General features: G+C 40.9%; 1 long non-coding RNA gene across 4 annotated transcripts in view; it reads right to left on the reverse strand.

Annotated features, from left to right (window-relative positions):
* LOC112542667 (uncharacterized) overlaps positions 1–14,342 on the reverse strand; it is a 44,765-nt gene extending 30,423 nt beyond the window's left edge. For all 4 annotated transcript variants that reach the window (XR_003086325.2, XR_015795357.1, XR_003086326.2 and 1 more), the window contains exon 1: positions 14,297–14,342. This is a non-coding gene — a long non-coding RNA (uncharacterized LOC112542667). The remainder of the gene's footprint in view (positions 1–14,296) is intronic.
* Positions 14,343–14,940: the final 598 nt, after the last annotated feature.

Consider the following 14,940-nt stretch of genomic DNA (forward strand, 5'->3'; position numbering starts at 1 on the left):
CCCCTGAGATTTGGGAGCAAAATGACCAAATGTGGGGCATAGGGGACCTTGGGGGTAGAATTAAAATGAAACATAAGAACAGCCCAGCTAGATCAGGCCACTGTCCTTCCTGGTCCATCAGTTTCTTTCTCATAGGGGTCAACTCAATGTCTCTACAAGCAAGATATAGAGATAAAGCTCTTTCCCACTGTTGTTCCCACACAACTGGGGTTTGGAGGCTGGCTGCCCCCCAGCTGAAGGCAACTTTTAGAGTTCAAGACCAATCACTCTTATTGAACCATGAATTTATCTAATCCCCTTTTAAAATTATCCAAGTTAATGGCCATTACATTTTGTGGTTCCACAGGCTAATTATGGAAAAAGTAGAGGTTTTACCTCTCTACAAACTCCTTCTTCTGTTTCTAAACTTAACCATCCTGAAATTTCCCCCAAAGCAACTCATACATTTCACCATTTGGCATCCTGAAGTTTTTCAGAATGGTGGCAGGCTGTGCTGTGACCCACAAACCCATGAAAACTAGTTTATAATTATTCAGTAATCTGTGGATCTAATCTTTTATCTAATCTTTTAAAAAGCTATCCAGTCCAAAAATCATCACTAGGGATTCTCAAAAGATTTCTTTTAGTCATTTTTGTTAAGTGAATCAATCTTATACACAGTCAAGCTAAATCAGGACAGTTATCTTTTGCATTTTCTTTGAAAGATGGAATATAATAATTCATTTTTTAAAGTTTCCTAATGATTGATTGATTGATTGATAGATAGGCAGATAGATAGATAGATAGATAGATAGATAGATAGATAGATAGATAGATAGATAGATAGATAGATAATTAGGATAAAAACCATTAAAAAGTGAAGTATGTACTAATTACATATTTTAGAAAAATGCATATAAAACAGCACATTGTAGGGAAAAATACATTGAAGCATGTTTATGAATTATTCTTAAAATACATGGCTTGAGGCAGAAATGGGATGGAGCAGAATTATGAAGAGACACAAATATAAATGGCCTGGCTTAGAAATAGACAGAAATAACAGTAAAAGTGAGTCAGGGAAAGCCTTACTTTTACTACCCTCCTGCTGTTTAAGTTAACATTGGAGTATCTGTGGTGAAATATTTTTCCAATCCCTGCTGATTTGAAGGAATGACCTCTAATTCACTCTCTTTGAGTTTCCATAAACTTAGGTCAGCCAATCCGCTGTGCAGAACTCTGCGTTTAGTTATACTGACTTCTGATTGGTTGTTCAGTCGCTGTCTTCCAACTCATTGTGAGCCAATGACATCTTTCTCCAGGACTGTCAATAACTGCTTCTTGGAGTTCTTGTAAATTCACACTTGTGGCATCTGTGAGAGTATCAAGGCACCTTGTCCTCTATGATTACCTTTAATTTTTCCAAGCATCAGTGTCTTTTCTGATGGTACTTTTGCATTATATAACCAAAATATTTAAGCTTTAGCTTCATTCTTGTGCTTTCAGTGAGCAAACTGGTTTTACTTCCTCTAGAACTAAATGATTTGTTCTCCTTGTGCTTCAAAGTATCGTTAACAATATTCTCCAGCAGCACAATTTGAAGGCATCAGTTTTGATGTCAGCATGATGTCTCTACAATTTAATATTTTCCCAAATCTATCACAGTCTTCCTCTTAAGTAGCAGATTTCTTTTAGGTCATGGCTACAGACATAATTCTTGTGAATTTTTCAGCCTAGGAAACTTTTCTTTGCCTATTTGCCATCTAGGCCGGCACTGCCTGTTCACATGCTAAGTTTTTTTTATTTTTAATATTGAGCAGACAACTGGCTTTTGCACTCTCTTCTTTCACCTTCAACACAAGACTCCTCAAGTTTCCTTTCAAAGTAGCATGATGAAGTTTCTCCCAGCAATTTCATTTCCAATTTCTTTTTTTCTAGTCCAGTATTTCTGATAATAAATTCTGCACATAAATTAAATAAATAGGATGAAAGTATACCGTGTTGGCATATTCCTTTCCTAATTTTGAATCGTGTAGTTGTTCCATATTCATTCTTAATGGCTAATTACTTCATGGCTATCATACACATTCTTCAATAGGCAGATGAGATGGCCTGGTTTTAAGGGCCAGGTGGAATTAATTGTGGCCCGCATAATCAAAAGAAATAAAGCAAAAAAACAGATAAATTTTTGTAGCTGTCATGCCTTTTCCATTTTGTGCTGAGTACTAGCCAAGTGAACTTGGTTCTTCTGCCTCTTCTGAATCCAGCTTGTACTGTTCTCATTCCAGGTATTGTCATGTACTGTTGAAGTCTGGATTGCAACGTCTTGAGCCTATTGCTGTCTGGCTGCAGAACTCCAAATGACTAAGCAAAGAGTTAAACATTTGTGTATCTCTTTGCTGCTGTCTAGCGTTCACTTTGAGTTTTTCAGCCAAGATACAGCAGCCTTAGTCTATACCCCATCTTTAATTTTCTGCAGGCTGAATCTTTTGCCCCTTGTGTAAGGGTTCAGAGTTGGGGATATACATAGACATACTAAGTAATTTGGAAGTAGTGTGGTGTAGTGATTAAAATGCTGGGTCAAAATTGCAGAGACCCATGAGGCATGGAAGCTAGCTGGATGTCTTTGGCCCATATATTCTTTCACTCCTAGCCTGGGAAGTTGGAGACATTTATCTTTCAACCCATTCTGGAGCAGCATGGTAGATTACAGTCCATAACTCTCATTGATGAGGCCTTCATCCTGCAGTGCATTATATTATAACAACAACAACAACAACAACAGCTTACATCCTGTGACAATATCTTTAACACTATCAAACAACAACATCTGCCTATCCCAGGTCCTTGGGAAGGACTTGATAGGTAGATAAAAATGCCAAATCCAGTCTAAACATCTGGCTGACTATGTGACCAACCATAATAACAATAGTAATAGGTGCTTTGGGTGCAATCCCAAACATCTGGAGCACCACCTGAACATCATTGGCATTGACAAAATCACCATCAGTCAATTGCAAAAGGCAGCTTTGCTTGGAACAGCTTATATCCTGTGCCGATAACTTTAACTCTAACAGGACTTGATAGGTGGAAAAAAATGCCAGATTCAGTCTGAACAACTGGCTGACTGTGTGACCAACAATAATAATATATTGCACTTACTAAAATGATTGCTGATGTAATGGTGGGCCAGGATGGCCTTTTCTTTAATTGTGAGAGGTAGTTCTTAATGCTTTTCACAAGAAGCACATGTTCTGAAGAACACAATCAGAAAGAGATTAGTCAAGGTTACAGAATTCTAATTACTGATAGAAAGATATGGAAATGAAAAAAATTAATTGAAGTTTCCACTTAAACAATTCAGGAAATCCTCCTGGACATTATAGTACTTGATTATTTAAAAAATACTGATATAGCTATATTCATAGAAGCTACAGCTAGCTTTTTACAAGTCCTATGTTTTAGTAGTTGCTCTAATCACAAGATGTAACTAATTTTTTTTTTTTAAGATTATGGGCATTTCCATCTTTGAATTGGTCTGCAGTGCTTAATTTCATTTTACCTGTTCACTGAAATGTATCTGCCTTCATTTTAATAGGATAGATGTCATAAAACTTTCTCTCCAGTACACATTTAGCACTTAAGCTAACAATGCCCCACTGGATTAGATAGGGACAAAGAGGAAGACCAACCATGGGTAGGAGAGAAGGGAAACATCCTGTAGTAGGACTTGACTCCTGTTCATTGGTAACACTACAGAAGTGTATTACAGGAATATAATACATATATTATCTTCTTTCTGATTCTTTTGTCAACTTCTCAGGGTAATCAACTGCTTCCTGAATCAATGGGAAGTAAGTTAGAAATAGTATAACATTATTACTGTTGGGAGAGATATGAAGATTCTAAATATATATCCAGGAGGTAGATCAGAGAGAGAGACAGAGAGAAATACCACCTCTGATTTGTCCTAGCAACAGAACCAGACTTTTCTGTGTCCTGAAAAAGTTCTCATTATGTTGCATAGCCCCATGGAAAGCTGGCTGCATGATAGAAGAATCACTCCTTTCTCATCATAGCAACACACGAGAATCTAGCTACTGTACACTCCATTTTCCTGCAAACTTCAGAAGAAATTCATTGGCATGTTTAATATCCACAAATGCAATCCATAGCTATTTTACACTGATGATTAATTCCATGATTGCAAAAGGTGAAAAATATCTTCCTTCCTGTGAGAAATTAGCGTACTAAAGGTTTAAATAAAATTTACTCTACGAGTCTTATGAATGATTTCTAAGAGATGTTCATCTAAAAACCGCACTATTATTCTGACAAATGATTAGTGAAAAGGTATGAACCTGTCTACCTGCAAGCCATTTAACATATTCAGGATTTGCTTTATTTAAGCTCTTTCCTTGTTTTCTAAAAGGACATGGTCATAAAGAAATATCCTTCTACCATTAAAAAAATAATCACTATCTAAATATCTGAATATCTTAACAGTCTCACTTCAGCTGCAAAACCAAACAAAACAAGGAAAAGAAATTTGAATCAAAAGTCCTACATGATTTAAGCAATCTTGTGACATGCTATGCTACCTTAGCAATGTTATTGAGTCAAATTTCCCAAACAGCAGGATATTACAAACCAGCACTGTTTTTGCCTACAGGCACCAGTAATTTTTATAAGGTTTTTATACTGGCTGAAATTCTGAGAAATCTGCTTGTGGTAGGGTAAATACCCTGTTTGGAAGAAAATTGTAAATTGGGCTCTAGGTTAAGGATTTCACTAGATAGTAGGTAGGGAAAGAGGGTCAAGGCATTTGGCTACCTTAAGAGAATCATAATTACTCCCACCTTACTGACATTCTGGGAACACTGGTATCACATAATCTGTACATGTCTGTTAAGAGGTCAGTGGGACTTACAGGTAATCTTCATTTAATGACCACAATTGGGACTGGCAATTCTGTCACTAAACGATGGGGTCGTTAAGCGAGACATCAAGTGACAGTGATGGATTTACGACCTCACTTCTGCTGTGGTTGTTAATCAAGTCACTGTGTGTGGTTAAGCGAGACATCACATGACTGTGACTTGCAATTTTACTTCCACCTTCTGTATTAACTCTGCTTGTTGCAAGTTGGTTGCAAAGCACGTGAATGGCAATCTTGTTTCTGCGGGACACTGTAATAATCATAAACACCAGCTGGTTGTGAAGTGCCCAAATCTTGATCACATAACTGCAGGGATGCTGCAATAGTTGTGAGGGCCACTCATAAAGTTAATTTTTCAGTGCCATCATAACTTTGAATGGTCGCTAAACAGGGCAGTTATTAAGCAAGGACTACCTGTATTTCCACACGTAGGATCATAACAGATCTGCAGTTCCAAACCCATTTGCGTGTATCATCCATTAATAGGAGTTACTTGTGGGTAGGCACCATAGAATTGCAGTGCATGTTTTCCAGATCTCTTATTTGGTAGGAGTATCTGGTATTTCCTGAACTGGTGATTACTGAACTACAAGTAATACTGTAGCAGCAACAGCATTTTTTTATGGTAGCTACATCTTCTCCAGGCTCCTGAAATTGGAATCAGAATCAGATTAATAGCATAGCTACTTTAATAAACTGGCTCATTAGAACATGGATGTCTTTTTCCATGCTCACATAGAAGCTTGAAGAAAGATGCAACTTCCTGAAAGAGCAGTGGCGTTTCTGCTCTTTCATGTCCAAACTACCTCTTCCTAATCATCTTTGAAGCATTCACAGCCCTAGGGGCATCCCTGCCTGCCATTTTACATCTTCCAAGCCAACTATCACTGAGATTATTGTTGAAGGAATTGCTGGCTATACTATAGAGTCATTCAGAATACATGGAATTAAGAATATTTGGAGAAAAAATTGTATAGCAACCTTTTCTTAGAGACAGGGAGGATTGACAAATTGAGAATTTTGGAAATGTTCTTAGAAAACTGTTGTTTTTCACTATGATGTGGAATCATTTAAAAACCTCTGTGACAGAACCTTCTTCTACAGATTATCCATGTATGTTGATAATACATTGCCAGCAATCTGACTTGAACTTTCTGAGATGATCCAATCCATTCACTTGTTAGCCATTCTATCCAGGGGGTTCTTCTGTCAGCCCAGCACTAGGAAATTCTTCTTTGAGAGAAGGGGGTTGCTCCTTTGCCCCTAAAAGACGCACTGGTTCACCCCGTTCTCAAGAAGCCATCCTTAGATTCCACCATACTGAATAACGTCTGTCCAGTTTCCAACCTTCCTTTTTTTTAGGGAAGGTTGTTGAGAAGGTGATCATGTGATAGCTTAAGAGGATCCTGGATGAAGCAGATTATTTGGACCCCTTTCAGACAGGTATCTGGCCTGGGCATGGGATGGAAACAGCATTGGTCATGCTATTGGATTACCTCTGGTGGGAGTGGGATGGGATGCAATCATCCTTCCTGTACTTGACTTCTCAGTGGGCTCTGATACCATCGACCATGGTATCCTTCCAGACTGGCTTTTGGGGTGGGGAATGGATGGCACTCTATTGTGCAGGTTCTCTTCCTTCTTCCAAAGCTTCCAGTCAGTGTTGATTGGGAGTGAGAGGTCTCTCGGCCCCTACTATGTGGGGTGCTGCAGGGCTTGATACTCTCTCCATTCCTACTTAACATCTACATGAGGCTGCTGGGTGAGATAATCCATTGCCATGTGGTGAGGCTATACATCTCCACCCCTGGTGAATTAAGCAATGCTGTTTGTGTCCTTTCCTTGGAGTCTGGAGGTTGTAGGGGTTTGGATGGGAAACAACAAGCTCCAGCTCCTCCCTGGCAAGACCGAATGGCTTTGGGTTTGGGGCTTTCTGGATCTGGGAATTTATCACCTTTGGTGCTGGATGTGGTGGCTCTGTCCCAAACAGAGCCTGTGCGCAATCTGGGGACCCTTCTGGACTCCTCAAATTCCTGCTCAAGAAGCAGGTGGCAGTTGTGGCTAGGAGGACTTTTGCACAACTTTTTGTGGTATGCCAGTTGCAACCATTCCTGGATCGGGAGGTTCTACTCTGTCATTCATGCCCTGGTCACCTCCTGAATAGATTACTGTAATATGCTCTACATGGGGCTGCCTTTGAAGAGTATCAGCTTCAGCTGGTACAAAATGCAGCAGCGAGGGCAGTTACAGCATGTGTGCACACGTTACACCTCTGCTCCATGACCTGCATTGGTTGCCAGTTTGCTTCTGGGTCCCATTCAAGGTGCTGGTTATGACCTTTAAAGTCCTGCATGGCATGGGGCTGGGTTCTTTGAGTGACTACTTCTCCCCAGTTACATCTACCTGTCCCATCAGGGCTGGCAGGAGGGGCATGTTGCAGGTCCCATCCACCAAGGATCTTTGTCTGACAGGAATCATGAAGAGAGCCTTTTCTGCCATGGCACCCACTCTCTGGAATGTTATCCCCCATGAGATGAGGTTGGCCCCAACCCTATTGGCCTTCTGGAAGGCCCTGAAAATCTGGTTGTATTGTTGGGCCTGGGGATACAGTGGAAGTATGGAGTCTACTATACTGTATGGTTATATTGTTTGTAAGTTTGGAATGCACTGTCCCATGTTTTTTTTATTATTATTATTATACTATAGTTTTAACTGTTTTTAATTGTTGCTTCTAAATATTTTGATTATTTGGTTTTTTGTTAGTTTAACTGTATGCAATGCCCAGAGTCACAAGTGTGAGATGGGTGGATATATATATTTAAAAAATAAAATAAAATAAAATAAAATAAAATAAAATAAAATAAAATAAGAGGGTTCTTTGGAACCTTTTGCCTGAAGTCCTGGAAATATAGAACTTAAAAGCAAAACAGAACAAAAAACACCTTTGGGCCAGTGCTTGTGTATGGGAAAGTTTTTAATGAGAAATTCATTAATATGTTTGATCATAAACTCATTCATTTAATGAGAACAGGACAAACAAGGGAAGGCAATCACCAGCCAGAGAATTCCAAATACAGTCGGTAAAGTCAGTCTAGCCAAATAAGCTCTTATAATCTCTTTGAATATTATTTTGGGTTTCAAGATCATATTCAGGTCTCACAGCAGAGAGACGGATTGGAGAGAGACTGTCTGAGGGTTCTGTCTGGATGTTATTAAAGAGCTCCTGCTTGCTCTTCTTTCTCCTCCTTTTACTTTTATTCTAAGACTCTCTTAGTTCTCTTCAATTTTATGGAATATAGAAGTAAAAGTAAATGTTGGGGGAAACTGACTATTGTCCTGTCATCAAGGACATTGCTCCATCTCTGATGTTCTAGGTTTGGAATGATAAATGAGTTGTGCCATTGCATAAATGGGATTACATGAGAGAGCCTGGGGGCAGCAGCTGGAGGGGGAAAAAAAAGAATTCTATTTATTCAAACCTCTCCACATGGGATCAATTATCAGAGGCTTCCTAGGCTACTGTGATTCCATACCCAAAATTATGTGCTATGCTGGGGCCCAAAAGTAGGTCTTCCTGCAACTGCTAATTGATTGAGATTTCTCATTTAGTTTGGCTTGTCTCCTTCTTCAGAATCACTGTCTATTGCAAACTTACCTTCCTAAGCAAGCAGTTGTACAATTCTGAAACATTCACATTAATGCCCCAGTGTTATACAGTCCAGCCAGATTCATCCTACAATAAATGGAGGTTACTGAGGCTTTACTAGGACATTAGAATACGAACACTAAAAACCATTTCTATTAATCTTTAGTGATGTAAAAATTTATTTTCCTACTGCATTGCAAAAATAAACCTGCCAAGAAGATTCCTTTATGTGACAAACGTTAAGATACAGCAACATTAAAGGCATCCTCATTTTAAAGGCCCATTATTTGCAGATAATCTGAATCTCTGAACTGAAACATATTTGGTTTAAGTGATGTAACAGAATAGCATGAGTTCTGACAGATTTGTGTTATAATAAGAGAAAGCTAAAGCTACAGCACTTGTACAAATTGTTCTTGTCTTCGTTGTTAGTAATCCACATTGTAACATGGACAGTTATAACAAACTACAGTATGTATCAAATTTTAGTTGGAGTCTAAATCAATTACTTGGCTTCATTGAACAATACCAGTTAAAGATGCAATGGTTCAGAGTTACAAACCCTTTTCACTACCTAGCACTAATGGCCCTGTGGAGATCTGATGGCTTCAGCCATCCCCCAGCCGCAAATGAAGAAAATAGTTATGGTGTTCTCAGTTGCATAGGATCATACCACCCGCTGTCTAAATGCACATTTTCAGATCTTTCAGCAGGATAGTATAAAGACATCTGCCACAGTATATGATTTCACTGGCATCCACCTTTAGGGTAAAATCCATCAGAAAGTATTTCTACACACATCTCCAGGGATTCTAAGTCAGTAGAGCCCTCAGAAGTTTGAATACTGAAATTATTTTAGGAAGAATAAATGCAAAATAATTGTGGCAACAGTTGTTCAGTTTTTAATATGATTTCAATGTGTTGACATTTAAATAAATCTTAAAAAGCAATGCACTATTTTAAATATAAAATATTTGGAGTCTCATTTGACTAGTTTCACTTAAGCTATGCCACAACTTGTGGCCTTTGGTCATTTTGAAGAATCTGTTTGGATGAGCCCTGGGAGATTTCAGAAATGTATTAGAGAATCAGTCAGGCCACATACATTACTCTGAAGCACAATTAGTCACCCACTGCTATTCTTCCTTTAATGTTCTACCACATTTATTCTCTGGAGAAGAAATGGTGAACTGAAGATGGCTCTGCTTGAAGTGGAGTGAACGACCATGGTGGAATGAAGAGCCGGCAAATAAACTGCCTCTTCATAATCCCTTTCCAGACAAGAAGAGGACTGGAGATTGCTCATAGCTACTTCCTTGACTGAAGGCAGCAAGACAGCTGTCTCCAGTGGGCTTAAAGCTCTGGGAGATGAGGGAATACCAATCTTTTTGCTCAAACCATGGATGACTCCTTCAAAAGGACACTGGGTTCACATACTTCCTTTACTAATCACTTTTGGATATTGCTTGCTAACTGCTTTTCAGCTATTAGGAACCTTTAGATTGACAGGTTTTACAATAGCGGGTGAGTTTCCTTCAATCCTTAGCAAAACAACTTTTCAATATAAGTTTAAGGATTTGAATATATATATATAGTCAGAATAAACAGCAAAAGGGTGATTAGAACTTTGATTTTGGAAAGTTACAAATGAACTAAGGGTCCAAATGGATTTGAAATAAGATTTTGGAATTAATCATAAGAATCCTTCCCATTGGAAAATGCTTTTGTTTTGAACCATTAAAAAAAAGATAGGATGAGATTTTGAAGATTAGATGCTAGAGGGAAGTAGAAGGGACTAAAGATTACAATTAAAGGAGAAGAATGCTTAACTTTGATTTACTAATATAGAATGGAGCAAAATATTTTAACATTGGACATACTGAAGGATATTTTTGAACAATGGACCCAGAAGTCAATTTTAAGAGTGTCTGCCTCTATAGATAGACTATGTTTAAAAGATGTTATGGAGGAGGAACAAGTTCTACCTGACATGACTGAGACTGATCTGAAAGTGGATTTAAACATGATAGGCTACAAGAATGATAAAGAAAAAGATGCTACACTGGACATACAAAATAAATTGGCTGATGTCTTAATAATTAAATAGTGTATACAAATAACAAACCAAAAGAGTGTCCTGGATAACTTTCCAATATTGGATTTTCAGAAGAGTCTTGTTAAAGTTTTGAAGGATTTTGGGAAAAGGGACAAAGAAAAAATGAAAAGAAATCAAGTTCTAGGACAGTATTTGAAGGGATTAAAGATCAAGATTGTTAAAACTAAAAGGAAGGAATATAAAGTTGATTTATTTGATCAGGATTAAAATAGATATGTTGTTATCTGTGATAACCCTTAATGGACTTTTGCTGACCAGGACTGAATGACATGGCTTTAAAGAAGTGTTTATATATAAGAGATGAGATATAGGAAGAAGAGATCATTTGTTGCATTTTAAGAGAAGGTGATAAGTTACTAAAATTGTTTATACTTGTTGTAATGAAGACAGAAGTCATTTCTTTATATATTTCTTTACTTTTTCTTTACTATATTCTTATTTTTTCTTTCTTTTCTATTTTTTCTGCACCTTCTATTTTTTTCCTTTTATTCTTTTTTTTTTTTAGTTTGCATTAGTGATTTATCATTGTATGTGTAATTTTGAAATATATAATTTTTTACCACAGAGTGGTGCTAGATTTGGACTGGAGAGTTCTAGCCATTGTTTCAGGCCTGGAATAAGTACTAAGTGGTTTCCATATTTGTGGAACTCCATCATTCCTAGCCAGCGTAGCCAAAGGTAAAAGCTTATGGGACTTCTAGTCTAACAACACTGAGAGAGCCGCATGTTGCCTACTTCCATCATAGGCAAACTCTGACATCCAAGATGTATGGTCAGTGTTCTGTAGTGATGTCCCAGTTTTGATGCCATGAAGGGAACATCTGTGGTACAACTTTTAATTTTAGGCTCTGAACTTAAAAGCATTCTTCTTTAGATAGTAAAGGGTATTACTTAGCTCACTTCAAAGTACAGGCAGCCACCCTCATTGCAATCAAGCACCTTGATCATAAATTGTGCCCTTGACTTATACTCCAAAAGCAAGAATTCATCATGGAATAGGTTCATCTCAGTGGAAAAGTATTGACACACTCAATTCACAAGACAAGTGCAGTCCCCCCCCCCAGTTTTTAAAGTTTCTAATAAACATGAAAGTCCATGGTTTATCTTCATTAATGAGCAATGCAAATACATGTAGTTTTCTAATTAGTAGATACTCACAACATTTCCTTACTTAGGAGGCTTAGATTTTTTTTCCCTTTCTTTCTGTTCATGCATTTCTTTTTTAAATTACCACAGTGTCTCCAGATCACTTCCAAAAAAGTATCAACACTGTACTTGTATCACATCTTAATAAGAACAAACATCAATGACAAGAAAACGAATGTTCAGAATTGTTCATTGAAATCCCTCCTGACACAGATAATCTGCAACAAGAGCTTGTATTTAAAGCAGTGATATTACAGGCCTACTTCATATTAAAATATTTAGATGACATGATCGCCAACTCAATCTTTATTCCACTCAAATCTTTTACAGCTACTTTATCATTAGTGTCAAACCATATTATCAATATATGTGATGGCTGGAAATTACATTTCACCATTGTACAGTAACAGAACAGGATCCATCAGCTCAGGCTTGTCCCCTACAACATATCACGATACGGCTCTCTGTGGTTTCCTGTCAGCTTGTCAAATGTTGAAAGCTAAAAAGCAATGAAATATTAAGCAGGTAATTAGGCAACCCACTAGTCATTAAATATGTGGACTTTTTAATTTTGGGTATAATTTCAGTTGGAGATTATGCTATGAGGAAACAATCACCAAGTCTAGCTGGCTGTGATGAATGCACCCTTGTCAACCTCTAGAGGCCTCTTGTCAGAACCTGCATCACCCAACTGTTGTTGTTTTCCATTGTATTGCATTCGTTGGGAGTTGGATTGATTTGTTTCTGCCACTTGTAAATAAGGGGGGGGGTGGCTGTTAATGGTTGTAAGGGGAGTTGGGAAGCAGCTTAACCATATATGGGCAATTTAGACTGGCTTGATTGCCGACCAGGCAGCTGGGGCCCAAAGAACCAGGAAGAAGCTCGGGGAGGAAGGAGGGAGGTCAACAACAGGTGAAGAGGAGCCAGGCAATAAGGGGAGGGGGGATAAATAGAGGGAGGTTTACCCAAGGCGTTAGTTTTAGCAATGTTCTGTTTACAAGCTACATGTACCTCTTAATAAAGAAGTATTTATCTGACCCAAGCCTGGTTGTGTAAGAATGCTTCAGAACTGAGAGTTGGACATTGTGGACTTGACATTTTGCTAAAACTCCCTGATACTGGATTTTACCCAAGAGGAAACTCTACGGGGAATTTCCAGCCACCTAGCATGGCCTCTGAGGAACTGCAGAAAAGTTCACCAGAGGCACCAGCAGAAGAGGAGGAACGGCAAATCCTCCTCACTGATGCTCTAGCGGGCGCCAGACCGAAGACCCCAACGAGGCAACTGGCCCACCGCTGGGACCCACCGAGAGACCGGAGCATCTGGGCAGATGCTGGAGGGTTCACCCCTGAGGTGCCAGCCCGCCCTCGATGGTTGAGGGCCATGGGGACTGCGACCAAAGCCATGGGGTGAGGGACAACGGGTGACGGAGATGGAAGACAAAGTGTGCGCACTGAGGAAGGAATTGGATAAGCTGAGGATTCTGGCTCAACCTTCCATGCAACCGCCCAACCCCCTACAGGGGCCGACGCTGATGGACCAGCCCTCCCCAAGGGCTCCGCTGGAACCACCGACCCTTCCCCCTCATCGGGCCCTGGCCCAGACCCCCGCAAGACGCGGTGGGGGATCTGACCAGGAGCAAGCCGCCCAATGACCTCAACAAGTGGAAGGGGACCTGTTGCGAAGATGGGGGCTGGTAGAGAAGTACGACGGAGACCTGCCCAACTGCCCGCCTTCCTGAACCGGGTGAGAATCTACATGGGCACGTGCGGGTGCCTGTTTGCCAGCGATGCCTGGAGGGTGCTGTATGTGTCCTGCTTCCTGGGAGGCATGGCAGCTGAGTGGGTGAACGACTTGAATGAAGCGGAGGCCCCAAAACTGGGGGACTTTGACTGCTTCATCACCGCCCTACGGGACCGGTTCGAGGACCAATGTGCCCGCTCGCACGCAGTGGAGGCAATCCGGGAGCTGAAGCAGGGGCCGCGCTCGGTGACAGAGTACGCGCTTGAGTTCAAGCGTTTGGTGGCGAAGCTGCCAGACTGGCCAGAAGTGTTCCTCGTGCGGCTATTCCAGGAGGGGCTGGACCCACGGCTCTTTGAGAGGGCCATGGTGCGGGGGTGCCCGGAGACCTTGGCGGGGTGGATCACCCACGTCTCCGTGTTGGAGGCGCAACTGGCCAGAGTCAAACCGCATGACGCGGAGGCGAGATGGCGGCCCCCTAGCGCCGCAAGGCAAACAGGGAGAAAACCGGCAAGAAAGGAGTTAACCCCCTCAGCAAGGCCGCAGGCCACGGGGAAAGCCTGCTTCATGTGTGGCGAGAAGGGGCACTTCGTGGCGGCCTGCTCCCAGAACCCAAGGCGACAACCCGCGGAGAAAGGGAAAAAAGCCGAGAAACCTGCAAGAGCGATGAAAGCCCCACGGAAAAGCACGGTGGCGAGAGGCGAAGAAGAGAGGCTGAGAATGGCCTACCTCTCAGACAGCGAGGACAGACGGGAGAGCTCCAGCTAAAGGGAGGAGAACCCAAGGCGCGACCAGCCGATCCCGAGCAAATCGATCGAGGACATCCGGGTGCGTCCCATGACGTATGAGGTAGTGATCCGTGCTCCGCGATCGACTCGTCGGGCCTGGCTCACAGCATTGCTTGATTCAGGTTGCTCCCGGAGTTTGATCAGCCCCGTGCTCGTCACCGGTTTAAATTTGAAAGTGCACCGGCTGAAGACGCCCATAATCTTCAGGCAAGTGGATGGAACAGCGGTGGGGGGAGGTGCGGTCCGCTACTACACAGAGGCTTTTGAGTTAAGAGTCGGAACGCATCTGACCAGCTACCACCACATCGCCCCACAGACTGCAAAATTGAGATGGTGCCAGGAGCAAAGTACCCAACCCCAAAGATGTAAATGACCCAAAAGGAAATGGGGGCGTTGAGGGAATTCATTGACAAAAATTTGAGCAGAGGTTTCATAGTGCCCGCCAAATTCCCCCTGGCAGCGCCAGTACTCTTCAGAGAAAAGAAAGATGGGACTTTACGCTTATGCACGGACTATAGGGGGTTAAATGCAATATGCACAGAGAACAAATACCCTCTCCCATTAATAAAAGATTTGTTAGGCCAT

Source organism: Python bivittatus, unplaced genomic scaffold, assembly GCF_059951505.1.
Source record: "Python bivittatus isolate LINGU-HERP-01145 unplaced genomic scaffold, Pbiv_v1 ctg000060_np1212, whole genome shotgun sequence".
Taxonomy (NCBI): domain Eukaryota; kingdom Metazoa; phylum Chordata; class Lepidosauria; order Squamata; family Pythonidae; genus Python; species Python bivittatus.